This window comes from Cololabis saira, chromosome 10 (assembly GCF_033807715.1).
Source record: "Cololabis saira isolate AMF1-May2022 chromosome 10, fColSai1.1, whole genome shotgun sequence".
Taxonomy (NCBI): domain Eukaryota; kingdom Metazoa; phylum Chordata; class Actinopteri; order Beloniformes; family Belonidae; genus Cololabis; species Cololabis saira.
In genome coordinates, this window is record NC_084596.1 from 38,233,459 (window position 1) to 38,251,470 (window position 18,012).

The 18,012-nt window shown below is 39.2% G+C and overlaps 1 protein-coding gene across 2 annotated transcripts in view; it reads left to right on the forward strand.

The window, feature by feature from the left end:
• The window catches only part of brinp2 (bone morphogenetic protein/retinoic acid inducible neural-specific 2), a 230,807-nt gene that overhangs the window by 42,074 nt on the left and 170,721 nt on the right, over positions 1–18,012 (forward strand). The gene's annotated exons all lie outside the window — the stretch shown is intronic.

The window sequence follows — 18,012 nt, forward strand, 5'->3', positions numbered from 1 at the left end:
GACTGCTGCCAAGCTTCTTAGAGACACACTGATATAAATGCTAACCCCTGAAAAGGTGAGGGAAGATTTTTTTTAGTTTCAGTTGTCCAGCCCAGTGTTCACTTGCTCTTGCTTATTGCCTGGTGGACAAGGTTTATTTCGTGGAAAATACTTTACAGGCTTTGGTTGGTCACATGGTTTACTGGTTACTTGTGTTCTGCTCAGCCGCTCATTATTTTACAAGACACCACATAATTTCAGGGTGTTACATTTGCTGAGATGAAAGTAAATTCATTTCCAGCTTCACAAATCTAAAGCCTGCTGATAACACACACTCAATTAACCCAGTGCAACAAAATTTGAAATCCCTAAAAAAGCCACACACGGTCAACCTTTTTTCATTACAAAGACCAACAGCAGTGCATCATTATTTTTCTTGGATTCTTGGAGTAAAAACAGTGAACAGCATGCGCTGATTTAACCAGTATGTAGCCCTGCAGATCTCTACAAAGGATTCAAATTACAGTTTTCCCATGTCAACATTTTTGTTGCTTAGTAACTCATGAGGTTTTGTTCTATTAAAAACTCATCCTGCTTAATTCATATTTGACCAATGGCATGCCGAGTTTATTTAGAAGTGGTTGTTTTGAGCAAGTGATAGAAAATTATTAAAAATCCCAAAAGTCCATGTCAAAGTTAAAAAGCAAGGAGGAGATAATAACTGGATCTGTAGCAATGTTAGAAGTACAGTTGTAAGGAAGCGGTGGCCATGAACTCTCCTCCTCATCTTGCATCTATTGTCGTGGTAGACCCAACGTTAAAAATGCAGGTGAGGACAAATTTGTTGGTACCCAAAAAAAACACACTAGTCACTGAAATAAATTGAAACTCACAGAAGTAATAATAATAGTAATTTTGTTGTTTCTCACATTAAAGGACAACATTGAGGTGACATCAAAGTTCCTTTATTTTACTAAGTTTTAGTTTATCTTGCCCCATAACTGCCATTTTGAAAAGAAAGAGAAATAAAAGGCTAAAATCAAAAAGTGAATCTGTTCCATCAAACGTTTAGCTCTATGACATGCATGGTTTTGTATGTTGACAAACAGTCAACATAGGGCTGGGCGATATGGACCAAAAGTCATATCTCGATATTTTCTAGCTAAATGGCGATACTCGATATATATCTCGATATTTTTTCTGTGCCTTAATTGGGGTTTCCCCCAAAGCATTATAGCATAGCATCTCTGTTAGCTTCATTTTTTTCTGAGGCAAACCCTTAAAAGTCAGTTTTAATACAAAGCCTCGTGCCAAATGTCACACAGGTACCTTTGTTAACAGAGGTCTGCACAATATCAACATGTATAAAACTAATGAAATAAAAATAAACTGCCTGCATATATAGAATAAAAATGCTTCTTGAATAAAATAAAACAAATATCCCTTTCCTGCATAACAATTCAATTAAAATACACTGTAATTAATACAATGTAGACAGTAACAGGCAGACTTTTCCACTGAGGTTGACAGTTGTGCAAATAACAAAACATTTGTGCAAATCTCAAATAAAACATTCAAGTCAATTTGTCACAAAATAGGCTATATCAAAATCATTAAAAAAAAAAAATGTAAATTTATTTATTTTTTTTTTAAATCGATAAACGATATTGTCTCGTACCGTATCGTGTTTGTAAATATATCGATATATATTAAAATCTCGATATATCGCCCAGCCCTAAGTCAACATAAATCATAAATCCTATATCATAGCATACTTAAAAACAGCTGGTTGGGTGTGTCTTCCTTGCGTTCCTGATTCCACATCAAAACTCGCACGTCCCACAGGTCACAAGAGCTGTGGGACTTGCCAGCCAGCTGTTGGCCCATATGGAAATATATGTATTTATAAATGTAGGCAACAACTCTAAAAGTCACTTCCACTTCACCAATGATCATCGATGATGGTATGATTTTTTTTTTTTTTTTCATCTTTATTTATTCATTTTATAGAGTCATTTCAGTTTGTTACTTTTACCTGCCATCTGCTTACATGGACACATCTTTTACTGGCTATGGCAAAACTAAGAGTTACCGGGTAGAAATTCTATCCTTGACAGAAGCAACGGCGGTTCCTTGAATTTATTGTGTTTGGAGTTTACTTCCTCTTTTTTTTTTTTTTTTTTTTTTTTTTTTTTTTTACAAATTTGATGCATTTATGAATCAGAGCTCTGATGGACTGTGGGGGTCATTTCTGTCAGAAATACGGCGCACCATCCAGTCACAATGCACTAAACACTCTGCTCTGAGTCACTGAAAGTGAAAAGCACTGAACATTTTAAAGGATTTTTGTTCATCAAAGTATGAAGGTTTCTGGACTGTGACCTGTGCCTGATTTGAAGTTTTGAAAGCATTCTGACAGACTTAAAGTAGAAATCTGACTCCCATTTTCATTTTTTTTTCTTTGATCTATCTGAAGTGAGGGTTCTCTTTTAGTTGGCATCTAGCTTATTGCACTCATAGGTAGGAAAAGCAGATTAGTAACTCAAGTGAGGATATAGAGGAAAAAAGGGGCTTAGTTTATTCCGATCCTTAAGCCTCTATTCTGTTGCTCTAAAGAGGCTGCTGTGAGAAATCAAATGACCAGATTGCCAGGAAAAGTGGAGACAATAAATCTGGCACTAACCTATGGAACAAATGCATAGTAAATCCTATATCATAATATTCAGGCGGCTTTCCTTCACCTCCGGACCTTTCCAGCCCCCCTCACAGTCCCGTCACAGCGGTCTCTTGGTACATTAAGTTCAAAACAAGCCATAGTGTCTTCACAATAAAAATTACCACGCTCTCTTAGATCTTTATTCACAACTCAAAAAGAGGGAGGGTTAGAGAAGTATAATGAAGAGCAATAAAAAATAGTACCAAAAATGAAACAGTTTATTAATCTTTTCAACCCTCCCATACATTTAATTATTTTAGTCATAAAGATGATGGAGAGTTATGTTTTATGTACTGCATGTAAGGCTTATTGACACTGACAGTCACAATGACACCCCCATGCTGCTCCTTCTGTCGGAACCAAACAGCAGACTGAGATCAACTGAGCTGCAGTTGAAGGAAATCACTCTTAGTACATGTAGCAAACACTCAGGGAACCTGTTGGCTGGAGGATGCCAAGAAGTCTCACATTTAACAAAAAGACAATGCATGCAGCCCATTTTCATTTAAATTACAGAGGCAATTAAATGCTGTTTAGTGTGCACATCGTGGCCTATGCAACAAACATCAAATGGCTGCCGTCTGACTTCACCCTGTCACTATGAAAGATATCATTTTGTATTGTACTGTTTCAGCAGTTCGTTGTTGTCGCGATCGTGTGGCATAGTGTGGGTAGAGTCACCTCATATTAAACAACACAACGGAAATGATTGTGGACTGCAGGAGGAGTAGGAAATACTAAGCCAGATGTGATTTCCATCCAGTGAGAAGAGGAAGAGGTGCTGCAGATGCAGCTGTTGTAAGTGAAAATGAACCGACTTTTAGATCAAACGTTTTGCCTGTCAGGAAATAATAAAATATCATCTGGTCCTCATCAGGTCTTAAAATGAGGGAAGCACACGCTCTGATGAAGAAAACAACGTGACATATTAAACCTTGTCATTACTTTTTGAATAAGAATGAAGATATAACGCAGAAGCAGTATGTGTAAAACTACATTTACAATATAAGAATTACTATCACTGAGACCATATTTACACTGAAGTCTTCAAATGACCCAATGCTGATTATGTCCCCTGTGTAAGGCAGATCAGATATGACCAGGGAACATGCAAGCAGTAAAATAGTTGATGGCTTCAGATATTTTCATGCCTCTTTCATGTGGCAGACAGATGGGATTTTTCCTGTCAATGCAAGTCAGGTATCCTTGAAAACGTGACGGTTGTGAGTGACGTCACCCCAGGTGGATGTGCTCACCCCTGTCTTCTCTGCTTTCAAATAGATCTTTGATGACCTCGAAGAATGCTTCAGAAAGCAACGGCTTGGATAATATGTTCTATCCTGTCTTTAAGATGTTCACGAATAACGACGCAAACTTGGAGGTTCTGTTGGAATCAACTTTTACTGAACCGACTGACAACGTAGCAGTATGAATGCGCACCTGCTCTACGGAGGCACGTCAATGCGCTAATCAAAATAAGTACTACATCTTTATTCCCAACCTTTTTCCAGATCAGTTGCCAAGCTCACTTTCCAAGCAAGGTTGTTTACCTAGCCGTCAACAGGTGTACATGCAGTTGTCAGATATGTGTGGCTTCTAAAAGATGATGTAGATGATGCAGCTCATGAAAATAAGTCAGATAAAGTCAATTAAACAGAATAAGCCATCGAGATTGCCAGGGTAAAAGCAGTCTTCACCTGTCTTCCCCACTCATAAATACAAGTCATATATTGAGACTTACCAACAGATAATGTGGGTTTGTTTTTACCCACTAAAACTCAGGATTATCAGGAGAAGGTGAAGCCGTGGAACTGACAGTGACTACCATAGATTTTTTCTTTTTAAATTCAAACAGCAATGGCTGCTGAAATCCCAACTTTTAACACTGCAACATAGTTGTAAGACCACACACTGCAAATAAATATGCATTCTCCTATTTTTCTTAGTTGTTGCTGTCAATATACTATGATAATTAATTTCCCCTCATAAAGTATTTTTGAATTGCACTGAATTGATTGCACAAGGCTCATAATGGAATCCAAACTAAAAAACCAAAACAAAAACAGAACCACAAAACAAACACCTGACTAACAAGTACAAGTATACAGATTCTTCTGCAGCCCCGCTGCTTATGGACCAATAACAGCCACTCAACTAAATTTACTTAAGAAAACTTAGAACCACCTCACCAATGGGGAACTTGTTAGGTGAGACATGATACAGAAAACATGAATTGTAGTAGAACATGCCACACTCAGATGCTCAGATATTAGTCTGTGTGTGAACTGGCACATCTGCGAGATTACATACTGCCAAATCAAAGCAAGAAACCACAGCAACAACCCAAAGCAAGCCAGCTACGTATAACTACTCAACAACTCGACTTTCACCTAACTGAGCTCCATTTTAGTGGCTTATACCCCCAATTGATTTCTGCATTTCTTGTAAAAATGTTGCCTGGCATCGCCATCCATATGCACATGGCAAGCCCAGCTCAGACAGTTCATGCGGGCCGTCTTGCAATGGTGGAGGAAAATCTATAGCCTAAGAGCGGAGATTTCACATCTTGAAGAGTCTCTTAGAGACAGATCTGTTCCGAACACATCTTCTCTCCATACTAACATTTCCAACATGCACTTCATTCAGTTCAATTATTTGATTGTACTTTGTGATTCACCTTTCTGTCCGCACCACCTTCCTTATCCTTTGCAGCTCTTTTATGTTGTCTTCGGACGTCACGTCTACTACGACATCTCCTTTCATACCGTAGCTTAAGTGAATTGCTTTATTTGTAAGTCTCTTTGTATTAAATCTTCTCATAAATGAATAAAATAAATGTTATCTAAAGCAATCCAGCAACAAGATGGCAAGTTCCTTGTAGTTCTGTAGGTCCCTGGTCCCTTGTTTGGTCATTATGGATACCATTTCTTTTCTTGGTTCCTGCTAAAGAATAAAAACCAATGCAAGATTTTCACTCCCTCAATTCCTGGTGTACTGTGTCAGGGGCAAGGGGAAGCATTTAGCCTAATATAACACCTGCCATTTATCCTAATATGAATCAGTGAACTGGCAAAAAAATGTTGAAACTATAATTTTAAGATGGGCAGCACGATGGCTAAGTGGCTCACTGTTGCCTGAAAGTGAGAAGGCTCCCTGGCCCGGCAGGGTCCTTCTGTGTGGAGTTTGCATGTTCTCCCCGTGCTTACCTGGGTTCCCTCTGGGTACTCCGGCTTCCTCCCACAGTCCAAAACATGCATGCTAGGTTAATCGATGATTATGAATTGTCGTTAGGTGTTAGTGTGAGGTTGTTTGTCTATATATGTGACCCTGCCATGGACTCCTGTCTCCTGTCTCTCACCTGTAATGAGCTGGGATAGGCTCCAGCAGACCCCTGTGACCGTGCGAAGGATACAGTGGGTATAGAAAATGGATGGATGGATGGATGGATTTTAAGATAAAAAGTTATAGTGTTGCCTAATAGTGCCAAGATGCATTTTAATGCAGTTTTATCTGATGCTTTATTACTAGGAGGAGTAGGGTTTTAATCAAAGTCTGCTTTGGATGATGACGAATGTGATGAAAAACAGTTTTGTTTGTAATCGTCTGAACATTTGCTTTGGGTTTTGTATCAAACTGTAAAGCAAATTTCTGGAACTTATCCACAGGTGTCCAGGCTCTGCTGCACTCTTTCCCACTCTCATAGATCATGCAAATTTATGGTTACAGCTGCTGCCTCCCCTAAAGGTCTTCAGCGAGATTTATGCACCCCATTTTTGTGTTGGCGATGATAGCAAGTGAAATCAGAGAAGACAAACAAGCCTGTGGAAACAAAGAGACAATGAGACAGAGCGAGCGAGAGAGACGGAGACAGAAAACATGTGACAGAGAGGTGACAGAAGGGTTTAGCATCTAAATTTAGAGCCTGAGTATCCGATGTTCACTCACGAGAACGTTGTGTCGGCACACATATTTCACATATACAACAGGGAAATGTTCCTCTGTGTTAGTTTTTCCTCTCTTGTTTCTCCTTTTCTCTGGTTTTCTCTTCTGACTTGGCTTCATGACTCATCTGCCTATCCCGATTCACATACAGCAAGACATCTGCCCGGCTAGGATTAAGCCGAATGGGAAGTGCGATTAAATGGCTTTGGCAACTGTCTTCTCATACATCTTAATAGAATTTACAAGTCTCTTCGCCCAAAGGCGTCGTTAGGATCTTGAAGCACTGGGGGCTTAGTTGCATGATTTCCATATTATTTAAGAATGATTCAAATATATCATGTTTTTTGCCGATAATTTGCATAGGCTGGTTTTACAACTTGACCTGAAATTACATGAATATAATCTGAGTTTTTAACAATCACTGATAATAATTTTGAGCCCTTGCATTGACAGATCATTATTCCCTCCCCAACCTATACAGTATGTGTCAGCCTGCTTCCGACACAAATCCTGTTTGTAACACAGAGGGAGAGAAAAAAAATTAGACTGTTCAAATGGACTTTTAAGACCATTTACATAACGTTAGCCACCACTTGGAGTCATTTGTACTTAACAGCATACTTAAAAACAGCTGGTTGGGTGTGTCTTCCTTGCGTTCCTGATTCCACATCAAAACTCGCACGTCCCACAGGTCACAAGAGCTGTGGGACTTGCCAGCCAGCTGTTGGCCCATATGGAAATATATGTATTTATAAATGTAGGCAACAACTCTAAAAGTCACTTCCACTTCACCAATGATCATCGATGATGGTATGATTTTTTTTTTTTTTTTCATCTTTATTTATTCATTTTATAGAGTCATTTCAGTTTGTTACTTTTACCTGCCATCTGCTTACATGGACACATCTTTTACTGGCTATGGCAAAACTAAGAGTTACCGGGTAGAAATTCTATCCTTGACAGAAGCAACGGCGGTTCCTTGAATTTATTGTGTTTGGAGTTTACTTCCTCTTTTTTTTTTTTTTTTTTTTTTTTTTTTTTTTTACAAATTTGATGCATTTATGAATCAGAGCTCTGATGGACTGTGGGGGTCATTTCTGTCAGAAATACGGCGCACCATCCAGTCACAATGCACTAAACACTCTGCTCTGAGTCACTGAAAGTGAAAAGCACTGAACATTTTAAAGGATTTTTGTTCATCAAAGTATGAAGGTTTCTGGACTGTGACCTGTGCCTGATTTGAAGTTTTGAAAGCATTCTGACAGACTTAAAGTAGAAATCTGACTCCCATTTTCATTTTTTTTTCTTTGATCTATCTGAAGTGAGGGTTCTCTTTTAGTTGGCATCTAGCTTATTGCACTCATAGGTAGGAAAAGCAGATTAGTAACTCAAGTGAGGATATAGAGGAAAAAAGGGGCTTAGTTTATTCCGATCCTTAAGCCTCTATTCTGTTGCTCTAAAGAGGCTGCTGTGAGAAATCAAATGACCAGATTGCCAGGAAAAGTGGAGACAATAAATCTGGCACTAACCTATGGAACAAATGCATAGTAATGCCACAAAATTGACAAAAACACTTTTCCCAAGATGAGAAACAACAGTCCCCAAACACCTCCAACAAAAAACAAGAGAAGATTAAAACAAATAACTTTATTTATCTAACATTTGCTTACATAGTACTGATTTTATATAAACAAAACAAAAGAAGTCCAAGAGATGAATTAAGATGTACTATCAGTTTAAAGCCTTGGTGATTATTAACAGTGAAACAGAGTTTAGGCAGGGACCTTAGTCCCATGTCGGACAACTGCATAGCAGTGCCATTTGTGCAAAACAATTTCTGTTCAATAATTTCTGGCGTCTCAGGCATGAAATGTCCAGTGGGGCACAACAGACTACAGTTATACGCAGTTTCTCATTTCTTTGTGACGCTGCCTACAACCCAAATTGCTTACAACCCAAAAATGCTCAGTATTAAATGCATGTAAATGATCGTGGCGGCCAGCCATGCCAAAATAAAGCCGCCATACCTTCAGAATTATGCCCCCCCCCCAGATGTTACAAATGTAAATTATATTGTATGAATGAAACCATTTAAACATAAAGTCTATATTTGTGCACATTTACAGACCATAACCGGCCACAGGTGGTGCAATTCACCACCTGTGGGCCACAGCTGGGCCGTCAAGGCCTGCAAGGCCTTCTCTGCTGGCCTAAAAAAATATCTGAATCACAGATTGATGTTAATTATATTATATTATTTGTCCGTGAATACTTATTAAATAATTCCAAATGGTCTGTCTGCTTCCTTTCATATCTTTTCTGATAGTGGCTTCTAGACATATGAAGCATTCAACCAATCACATTTCAGTGAAATCAAAAGACAAAGAAGTCTGCCGGGAGGTTTTCACAATCCATTTTGCAAGTCCTCTAACACAAAATACATGTTGTTGAAACTGTTGCTCCAACCAATCAGATTTTGAGTTGGTGTCACCAAGGCCCCTCCCTCTAGCAGGTGTACGGAAGCGTCACCGTGTTCAGACCTATTGATTGGATAGTCAGAGAGCAAATTGCATCTCTAGCAACTACTTGAATGGAAATATTGTTTTGTTGGTGTAATAGCTATTTTGTGACCCCACAACGACTGAAGGAGGAGAAGAAATAGATATGGTAGCATATTTACTGTCAAGGCCATTTTTGAGACGGACTTTTCAAAAAAAAGCTGGACATTGTTAAGAAAGGTCGGTCAGCTCCGAAGCTAGCCAGCCTATCCCAACCAGGAAGAGAATTTGTCCGCCACACTCAGGTCACTGTTGTCACTGACTCCTAGCGGGACCCCTGGCTCACAGAGTCTGAGGAACACGGCAAATTGTATTGCTGGGAGCGCCTATTCTTTGACACTGATCAACATGGTGTTTGTAAATGTGACTTGCCTAACCAAGGCAGCAACAAGACACCAAAGCACCGCCGGACACTTACAAACACTTCTGGGGAAACCAAAGTGGATCTACGGCTGAACGAGCAAGTGCGCAGGGAAATGGAGCTCCACAACGAAAAAGTGAAGAAAACAGGAGAATGTTTAAAAGACTGATAGGCTGTCATTTTTGAGGGGCAAGCAGGAACTTCACCTGTCCACTAATAAAGTGTTTAGTGGGATGTTGGGTACAACACAAAACGATCTGAACACTGATATTTCTGAAGTGATGGGAGAAGAGATAAGAAGTGCAGTTAAAAAAAGCACCGTTTGTCTCTTATGCTGGATGAGAAAACAGACGCGAGTAACGCAGCGCAGCTCGCACTGGTCCTGCGTTACGTGCCAGGCACAGTTGTCAAGGAGCGATTGGAAGATATCATCAGTGGGAAGCGCGCCGATGACATAGCAGGTATTGAATGTTTGGGTAAGGTTGTGGCACACAGTGTTTGGTTATGCTTTCTGGATTAAATGGGATGCAGGCTAAAGTAAAAGAAAGATCCCCTTTGGCTTTATTCATACTTTGCTATGTGCACCGGCTCAATTTAGTACTGACTCAAGGGGCCCTCAAAGCTTAAAGAATGCAATATCTTTTTTTCCACCTCAAGGGCCTTGCTGCATTTTTTTCCTAAATCGCCTCAGAGCACGCAACTGGACAAAATCTGCCAGCGGCGTCTCCCTCGCGTAGCACCAACAATGGTGGCAGTACACATCCAGAGTGGTCAATGCAGTCTTTGAGAGGAGAAATGCTCTTAATGAACGGTTTCATCACATTCTGGAGCATCACGACGAGTATGGTGATGGATTTAAAGCACGTCTGGATGATTTTGAGTATTGTTTTTTGCTTCACACATTTTGAGTATTCAGATGTGCTCTTTTCAAAACGACAGGACAAAAAACTGGATGTGCAGTTTTGTCTGGCTAGGGTAAAGGAGATCTGTGACACCGTTGAGCGAGAGAGAAGCCGAAATGAGGACGTCTAGGAAGCCACCAAACTCCGAGCGCACGACAAGGCCAAGCGCAAGATCTTCGCGCACTACTGCCAGCTCCACGGCAGGATTCTGGACAATATTATTTGCCTGACACAGACCAGATTTCAAGACCACTGAAGACTGATTTTTGTTCCAATCCTCGACCCCCAGAAGTTTCGGGAATACAAGAAAAATTTCCCAGATGCAGCCTTCTCCAGTTTAACACAGAGCCAAGGAGCCCTTTTTTTTATCTGTCTCGGCTAAAAACAGAACTGACTGTAATGTAGGCCTATGCCACGGAGGATTTTGCAGGGAAATCTCCCACTGATCTCCTTGACTTTCTTCATCAGAAAAATCTTAAGTGAGAGCATGTGACCATTCCCATGTCCACTGCTTCTGTCGAGCGGACGTTTTCAGCCCGAAGCTTTGATGGCGATAGAAAAGGACTTTTTGGCGGAATTGAAGCACACAGATAATCTGAACGAAAGAGTAATTGACCTGCTTTTGAGGAAAGAAAGGGGGATGGATTTTGTCTACATATAATCCAAATTTTTGGTGAGTAAACTGTTGCTATTTTCCTAAATAATATTGCAATTTTCTGAGGTTATTATTGATGTTTTTTTGTGTCGCGGCTGTAGCTGCAGTAGAAGGAGACTTGATCAACCCTGGTTTGTCTATTCAGCAAACGCATTTATTGTGGGTACCGTAGTTATCTATCTGCGATGCAACGGCCCTATATACTCTATATCTGCATAATAAGATTGTTGTTTTTGTAACCATAAAATAGTTATAGAGGGGTGGATTGATTCAGACGGAGCACTACTGAAGGTGTGAAATGCATGGTCCGCCATTGACCGGGCCAATTGACAGAGCCATTTGTAAAGAAGGGAGGAAATATCACTACTGGCAGTTTCTTCACCCCCCCTAAAACTAGCCAGCACCTCTGGGAGTGTCTACGGACGTACATCACGTACCGACCTGAGTCATCCCAATATTTTAATTGGATGGTCCCAGCATGGGGCCATCGTAATTGCGACACACTGCGATCTACTGGGACCGTTTTGGACATGCACACTGTTATTTCAGCAGTTTATTACTGAAACAAGCGTCAGTGGGCCGGCCCTATTTTCATGTGCTTTGAGAGGAATAAGCTGCTAGTGGAAAAGGCCCATAAGATTCCTTGTTTTTTTTAAGCAGCTCAATGTAAAACAATGAACCATATGCATCATAAACATATGGAGGAAAGTAAAAGGCTCTAAAAATATCCCCTTCTCCTAAGCGGGATCAAAACGGGGATACAAAAACTAAATTACAAACAAATAAAGTGCACATGTAACGGGAGTAACTCAGCCGTTTCCTCATCTGATCCTCAGTTTTAACACACACCGATAAATCACATTCATTATAGTCTAATTTCCAAAGACAGGGCTAAACAAAGGCATCAGACATACCAAGCACATAGAGACATGTCTATCACGTCATTGTCACGGCTGATTTCGCTACAAACTACACTTCTTTTGGGCACAGATGTGATAATTACGTAACAAAAAACGTTACACTTTCTAAGACACATACCTTTGCTATAATTGCGGACGTACAGGTGTGTGTATCTGCATATTATGACCGTTTAATCCGCGCTCAATGGGCTGTTATCCCTCAGCGGGCTGCTATGCGCACTCCCGGGGGCCGCAAACAGATTCTGGCAGGCAATCACTTTTTGGCACAACACTGGCAGAACGCGCTGGTGCTCATGGGAAAAGTAGTGTTCTTTCTGGTAAAGCACTACCGCTTTTGTCCAAAAGATGCCGCCAAACTCAGAAAAGCTAAAAGTTACGTTGTGCTGCTTTAACAGTTTTACAGTTTTGAGGAGTAATTCAACTATTATTTTGACATGTACCAAACTTTACTGACTGCCACATCCTACCAGAGTTTTTGTTCCATTTTGCAACACGTACTGTACAACAGTAGCCAACTGCTTTTTGATAAAGTGCAGCATTCAGTAACTATAAGAATCTCGGAAGTCTGCAGAAACAATCAAAGAAAACACAAAAAAAAAAAAATTCCTAAAACATGATTACTCTGACATTTCACAGGAAGGTAGTTACCAAGTAAATGCCAAATCTTTTATTTAACACATGATAAGGTACTTTTAAATTAGTTTTTGCTAATTTCTTCTTAAACAATAAGAAATAAAAAAAAAACTGCTTAAAAAAATAAATGTTGCTAGCAAATTGGAGCCAGCCATATTTCTTCACTTCATTATGGCAGGGAAAAAATAAAAAAATACATGACTAGGTTTCAACTCTCATTTTCAATGTGCATCAAATTAATTATTCGTCCAGTCGGTGCGAAATAGGAAGGCTGTTTTAAAAAGGAATAGCAGACATACAGTTGGGGTTTGGGAGCAACCTGAGTAATGATCCGTGTTCTGAAGGATATGGACATAATGAAGGCAGTGGATTGGCACCATCACTGCAATGATGAAGGGGGATATATTGTAACATCGACGTGAGTCATCAATTTGACATGCTCTCTTACTCAAGACAGAATATGAATGAAATATACTTCGTCCATGTAAATACCATACTTGTAATACTGCCTTAACGTCAATAGTTAAACTATCACTGATCGTAAACATAGCCAGTATTATGTAAGCACTTCTTCTGCTGCAATAAGATGAGAAGATGGATGCTATTGTCAGTTCTGACAATTAAAAAAAAAATCCATCAATGTTAAATTAGTATTGTAATCTGTGAAATAAGTGGTATTAATTGAAGAGCAAACATTACAAATATGAAATACTGTGCTTACCGAATCAATACTTTGTGAAGGACTATAAAGTTAGAATACTATGGAGCAGCAGTACATTCGTGAACTGCTCAAGTTTGGAAACAGCCTCTTTAAAAGCACAGCCTGCATGAACGTATTGTTTATATAACCTGCAGTCATCTGCAGCAGCCGTGTCTGTGTTGCTTATACAGATAGTGAACACTACCGCCAGACTGTAGAACATTACAGATGAGAGTGGATCTCTGTGCACCATGAAACTTATTGGTGTCATAGTGCAATATGAGAGTGAATGTGAGGTCAGATAGCAGACATTTACGAGAGCAGTCAATCAGATTATGGAGGCTATTTGGTGGACTAATTCAGATCACCTACAGCTCTGAGAAAGAAGCCATTTCTCAGTGTGAATGTGTTGGTGTTTAAAGGCCTTGTGCTGGCTGCCAGATGGAAGGATTTCAAACAAATGATGGTAAGAGTCTGTGGAGTCCTTGCAGATGCTGCTAGATTTTCTGAGGCAATGTCAGCTGTAGAGACCCTCCAGGCCAGGGAGCTGAATCCCATTGATCCTCTGGGTGATGGAATAGCTGGAACAACCAATCGGAAACTTCAAGAGGATCCCCAGCGTGCCTTTTAACAGTTGGACCTGTGCAATACTTTGACTATCAATGTGCCAATTAATGTGCTGGTCATGGTTTGGATTTCACTTTCTACACATGTGACTGCACAGCCTCTGGACAGCAATATATCAGATCCATGCTACCACCTGAAGCAGTTTCCCTATCCCAAATTACGGGCAGAGCCTAAACAAATCTGTTCTTTTATTCCACCCCTTTATGCCGTGAGACTGCATTTTGCAAAAGAGAAAAGAGTCAGTAGATAGTGGAAAAAGATTGTCAAAGAGTGGCATTTTTAATGTACACCAAGATATTCTTAAATAATTCAAGAAAGCATAGGGATGGGGTACTAAACGTGAGAAAGAGATTACAGTAAATACTAATTTCACATCGGAAGAACTTTAATACTTTGCTGATGAATCCATCCTCTTGATTACAAACATCTAATGTTGCCAAACATGTGCCGAATGAATAATAAGATCATTCTTCATGGGAGGTCAGTCCCTATAATTGGATAATTTGTTGGCTTTAGAGGTGTGTTTCCGAGCTGTCCACAACGACAGGATTGGCCTTTCCCTGTTTCCAGTTAAGCGGGCTGTAGCTTTATATTTACTGCTCTGCCATGAGAACGGCATCAATCTTCTGACAAACGCTTAGCAAGCAAGAGAATAAGTCACAGGAGTTGTTTTCCTACGGCTTTTCGTGAAGCACTTTTTTGTCTAAAACACGTTTGTTAACTTCTTCAGAAAGCTGTGGGTGATGGAATAGTTTGACATAGCTGTATTACACACAATAGTAGTTTTTCTGTTGCAAGGTTCTTTTGAGCAAAAACATATAAAAATGCAGCACTTCAAAACAGCTCAGTATAGCTTATTTACAAAAAGGCATGAATCTTGAATGGAAAAAATGAAAAATTAGTCATTTCAAAACCAACTTTCCACAGACAAAGAAAAAACAAACAAAAAAAGCCCTAAATGAAACAAGAGGCTGAGTAATAATAGGGAAGATAATTACAGCCCTCTTTGTTGTATGCTGGCAGGATAAAGCAGCATTGTTGCAGCAAAGATCCTTAACTAGCCGCGTGTCTGCGTGAGACTTCCTTAAAGGTCAGGCCATTGTGTGAAATTAGCAAAGACAGAAAGGTCATTGAGATTGTCCCTGCCTAATAGATAAGACTCGGGGCATTAATGGGTTCATGTTTCGCTTTTTTATCAGGAGAGGATAATGCACAAGAGCTAGCCTTTTTTGTTTCCAGTGAACTTCTGCATGCATATACACAAAGACACACACACACACACACACACACACACATATATATATTTGGAGGAAGACTTCCTCAGACAATTGCATTCATACATAAAGAATGTCTAACAGGTTCGAGGTCTTAGGTTTAGAAAGTTAATGAATAAGATATGGAACACAAATGATTGTCCAGTGGTTTGTGCATCAGGTGTTACTGCTGCGGGTATGCTGCCTCTATTTGTGAGTTCTGATTACATTTTCAGGGCTTTATGCTGAGAAAGATAAAGGAGGTGGACCCTGGAAGTCGTGCTAAGTTCCGAAGCAGCAAGAGGGCATGTCGAAGTAATAAATCGCATGTCTTATAAGTACATAAAGCAAAGGAGAGTAATGGCAGATTCAATTTAAAAAACAAAGGAGATCAGCTGAATCTGTAAGAATAGGCTTCTCATATACCTGCAAAAGAAAAGAATGCCAGATTAGCAAGGATAGCGCTGTCAATTTAACTTCTCATTAGGAATCTGATTCATATTCAGATCACAGTTTTTTGGGGACATTCTGTTCCCTTGCTGGCTCTGCCTCTAGTTATTTTATCTATGGAAGAAAGTAAAGAAATAACTCTCATTTGACTTCATAACTAGCTAAATCAAAAAGCAAATATCTTGAGAAGGACTTAATAATCAGAATTTAAGAAGAATTAAAGTTAGAGATTTGTAATATTGAACAAAAGCTCTCAAACAGTAACTTTCTACATTTCAAGAGTGAATGTGAAGCTTTGTGGTGATGGCCCAAATGCTGGAAGATTCTGCTTTGAAAAACCTCATAAGTAAGTGATTTCTGGTACTGAATAAGCAGTTTCAGGAATGGACAAAACCATAAAATTTGAAAGAAACGTATCTTTTGATCTGTGTGTATGGCTTCTTTCTTCCCAGGATATTAAAAAGTGAGGGGGCATGAGAATAGCAACTGAAGGAGATGTGATTTCATAGAATTTGATGTGGATGGACAGAGAGAGAGAGTGAGACTGACAGGCCACTGCTCAGTATAGCAGCAGAGTGACAAAGACCCAACTAGCCATGCAAAGTTACTGAAAAGGCAAGGAATATTTATCACCTCCTAAGCTTTTTAAAGCTTGTAATAGAAGAAGTCTATCTTGCCGTTTGGAAAATGGAATAATGTCGGTGCTGGCTTTCAGCTTTTGGGAATAAGCAGCCATAACTTTGCCCTGCTATTAATTCTGAAAATGTCTGCTTTGCTGTAGGGCATCAAATTAAGCGACATGTTTTGTTTCAAATGATTTCAGGTTGCATTCATGTTTTAAAGAGAACAAAAGAATATGAGAAAACATTTGTTTTTGAAAAAAAGTGTGTATTTGCTTACGTGAATTTCTCAAATAAGCACAGTTTTAGCACCAAAATAAATTGAAAATGATAATTTCTTCTCATTTTGATTTGATTTGTGGACCCAAAGACATACAGGTCTGGCATTTATAAAATTGAAAATTCCCACCAGTTTCTGTTTAATCCTCTCATCATAAGCAAATCAGAGTGCTTCGCCACAGAGGCCCAACATTCAAATACAACTGATTTGCAACATGACAAACAATCAAATGTTTATTTTGGTGAAAAATGTATATTTAATCAGTATTTGATAAAGATAAATAGGGCTTTATATCGTTCTTCACCTAAAAAAAAAAAACGAAAAAAAAAGTTAAATTAAAGAAAATGTTTGTAATGAAGAAAAGAAAAAAAAAACAAGTCCGTGTGTGATCATTAATAACACATAAATCCCTTCAGTGGATGGTGTGGGCCACTGTTCCAGTTCAGTCATCGTTAACTGGGAGCTGTTGGCGGCCGATCTCCTCGGGATGCCTTCACCCTCTGCTTTTCACACAGACTCACAGCAGGACTTGGAGAGGCTTCCAGGGAGATTAAAACAAATTAGTAAGGCCGTAGAGAATGATGTCATTCACACAAACATGATCATTTCTGTCTGGATAGAAAAAAGAGGTATACAATTTCTTAAAAATGCAAAGGAATAATAGAGCTACTTTTGATAATATAAGCCATTATTTCACTTTAGAAATATCTAGATTGTTTTCAATCAAAAGGCAGGCAGTAAAAACACAAATTATTTTATTAAACTAATATTTTTTAAGTAAAATATTCATATACAAAAATTGCACAACTCTAAACCTTTTTTAAAAAAAATTCTACCTCAATAACAAAACCATCTGTGAAACCATGTTTTAAGACATGTTTGTGAGAAATGCAGAGGTACTACAGTATATTCCTCTTGTTTTTTAACCAAAGGTTGTTAGCTAAATTAGCAAACATAAAATTTGAGGAACGCAAGAGAAGGGACCCACAATTCAGGACACCAAGGAGCCAGGAGAAAGAATAGTAATGTCTTGTATTCCAGCCAAAAGCACTGCTGCTGCAGAATCTCCAAAAACATAAACCAGCAGACAACATGACAGAGTGAATGACAATGGACCAGCAGGGGAAGGGTGGGAGACACAATTACATTCATACACAATGGGACACTCAAGGGAGAAGACACGTGTTGACAAGTTAAATAAAATCCTTATGCTAACAATAAAAGTCCTAAAACCATGACAGTGAAATAATTCTCAATAACGAAATGACACAAATGTCTTATGTAGCACTTGGGTTACAAAAGAATTGCAGTGGATTTTATATTTTGACCGTGCTTGTGAAAAACGGGAGCTAACCAGAGGACAAACTCAAAGTAAATGCTATGATCTTTCCAAGAGTTTTTCCCAAGAATGCTGCT